The sequence below is a fragment of the Elephantulus edwardii genome, unplaced genomic scaffold (genome assembly GCF_000299155.1).
Source record: "Elephantulus edwardii isolate Elephantulus edwardi_28Jun2011 unplaced genomic scaffold, EleEdw1.0 scaffold00431, whole genome shotgun sequence".
Lineage (NCBI taxonomy): Eukaryota > Metazoa > Chordata > Mammalia > Macroscelidea > Macroscelididae > Elephantulus > Elephantulus edwardii.
The window spans coordinates 1,106,370-1,109,466 of record NW_006400181.1 but is presented as its reverse complement, the minus strand read 5'-3'; positions in this window follow the sequence as shown (position 1 = coordinate 1,109,466).

Sequence of the window (3,097 nt, the reverse complement as noted above, 5' to 3'; positions counted from 1 at the left end):
ATTCTGCCGAAAGCATCCTTGATTATAACAACTCGAGGTTTGAATTTGTTCTTCAGTTCCTTGAGCTTAAGATATGCTGAGCGGGTTCGGCCCTTTTGATTTTCTGACTCCAACTCCTTTCATATTTCATTGTAATATTTTGCTTTGTCATCCCGTGCTGCCTTTTGAAATCTTCTATTCAACTCTTTAGTATTTTGAATTCCACTATGCAACCTTAATTGTGGACTCTTGTGATAACCATAATACCTTATCATACATCACTTTTATATTATTCACTCCCTCGTGCCACTGTTGTAAAATGGGACTGATATCAGGGTTGGAGTAAGACTGCGAAAAACTGGATAAATTGTGTATAAAACCCTTGTTATTGCATTCAAATATCTAAGGGTCAGTAAAACATAATCCACTTGGGAGAATAGAATTTTGCATTCTAGTTTACAGTTGGAAAATTACGTGACTATTGAGCTGGGGGCTATCTTTGTATGCAGACATCATCATCCCACTTATTCTTGTCTACTTACAAAAAACATCTTGAAGAAAAAGCAGAGAAATACCTCCGTTTACTCCTCAGTTTCTGAAGTAAAGTTGGTTCCAATTTTGTCAGGAGTCATTTGGGTTATTGTTCATTTGGTTCTTTCTATGCCTATTAAAATCATGAGAAGTAAGGTTTGGTGGTTTTTTTCTCTCTACAGAAATATACATTATTGAGAAAATTCTTTGAGCAGGAAAGTCTTTAAGCATTTAGTACACATTCATTGATGATTCATTGATATGGCTTCCATCAGCCTGATTGCTTGGTTGTAGACTTGTGGGGTTTGTTTGCTTTTTGTTTTGGTAGCAGAAAGTCAGAAGACATAAGATGCCAACAGGTTAATTTTGACTCATATTGACTCTATGAGCAGCAGGTCTGAGCCTTGCCATATCTTGCACCATCCTTCCCATGTCTGCCATGATCAAGTCCATTAGTGCAATCATTGTGACCTTCACTGTGGGCCTTTCTCTATCTCACACACCCTCTACTTTCCCTTGCATGCTGGGGTTATTTCCCCTTTAAATACAGACCCCTCCTTGCAACATGCTCAATGTATGTAAGACCAAGTTTCACTATCCTTATCTTTAAGGTAAGGATACCTATTTTCACTTCCTTCAACACAGACCAGTTTCTTCTGTTGGCATTCTATGTTCTTCATTCTTCCTTAGTCATTGTTCAACTTTTGGATGCATAGGAGGGAATTGAAAATACCATGCCTTGGACCATGTATATTTTATTCTCTAAACTGACAGTCTTGTTCTTTGTTTAATAGTATATATTTCTTAGAAATTTACATTTGCATCTCAACAAGAAGAAAACAAATATTCTTACCAGGTCATTTGGCAGCACCATTATAAATAGAGAAGATAGTGAGTCTTGCTTGGATCCACAATCACCATTCCAGGCACTTTGTTGTTGTGTGCCGTGGAACCAGAATTGACCCATAGCTGATGTTCCAGCGGCTTTTCAGAGGCAGTTAATCACATGGCAGGAGACTGTCAATCCTTCTCCTGTGGAGAATCTGGTGGATTTGAACCACATGCATTTGGGATTATAGTGCAGTTACTTGCCACTAGGCCACCAAGCTTCCTAAATAAATATATTAGAATAACAGAAATATAAAGTAAATGATGTGTATAAAAGTTTTTTGACTCTTGGCACTAGCAGTCAGGAAATCAAAATATGAGTTGCTTTAGGAAAATCTGCTGTCAGGGACCTCTTCAGAGTTCTGACAAACAACAATATTAGTCGAGAGACTAAGCTGTGCCTGGTCCAGGCCATAACCTTCTCAATTACTTGCTGTGCATCAGATAGTGGACAATGACTAAGGATGACAGAAGAAGAATTGATGCCTTTGAGTTGTGGTGCTGGAGAAGAGTATTGAACATACCATGGACCACCAAGAGAACAAACAGGTTCATCCTGGAGAGGGTGAAGCTAAGTTGCTTCTTGGAGGATTTTGAAGCTCCATCTCACATACTTTGGGCATATTGCCAGGGAGGACTAGTCCCTGGAAAAAGACATCATTCTTAGAAGGGTAGAGAATCAATATAGAAGAGAATGACCTTGATGAGATGGATTGACACAGTGACTGGGGTAATGGAAGCAGGTATGTCATAAACAGTGAGATTAGCTCAGGATAGAGCAGGGTTCAGGGCTATTGTTCATAGCATCGCTATGAGTTGTAGTTGACTCAATGGCACATAACAACAATAACTCACATTTATTTAAAGTTTCAATGAAACTTTATTTAGTAATCACTTATAAATTTTATATGCCTTCCTATTTTCTCTTATTCAATCTTACACTATTTGATTCATTAAAAATTTAAAAAATTTAAATTACAATAAAACATTTTCACAAAAAAAGGATGGGAATCCCAGAAAAATTTATTTGATTGTGTTTATTCAAAACCTATACCAAGAATCTATACCTAAAAAATCTATACCTAAGAAGCTGTTGTCAAAATGGAGCAAGAGAACTCTGTACAGTTTAAAATCAGGAAAATTGTGAATCAGGGTTGTTTATTTCTCCAAACCTATTCAATCTGAATGCTGAACAAACCACATGAGAAGCTGACTTCTAGGAAGAAGAATGAGGCATCAGGACAAGAGAAGACTCGTCAACAACCTAAGCTATGCAGATAACACAACTTTGTTTGCTAAAAAGTGTGGAGGACATGAAAGATTTGCTGCAGAAGATCAAGGACTACAGCCCTTAATATGAATTGCATCCAACATCAAGAAGACAAAAATACTCACCATTGTGCAGATAAGCAACATCATGATAGATAAACAATTGAAATTGTCAACAATTTCATCTTACTTGGATCCACAGCCAGCACTCTTGGTCCCAGCAGTTAGGACATGAAGAGACATATTGTACTGGGAAGTCTGCTGATAGGAATCTCTCTAAATTACTGAGGAGAAGTGATGTCAGTTTGAAGACCAAGCTGCGCATCATTCAGACGATGATCTTTCTAATACTTGCTGTGCATCTGACAGCTGGACAGTGAATAAGGACGACAGAGAAAAAAAATGGGTGCCTTTGTGTTGTGGTGCTGGA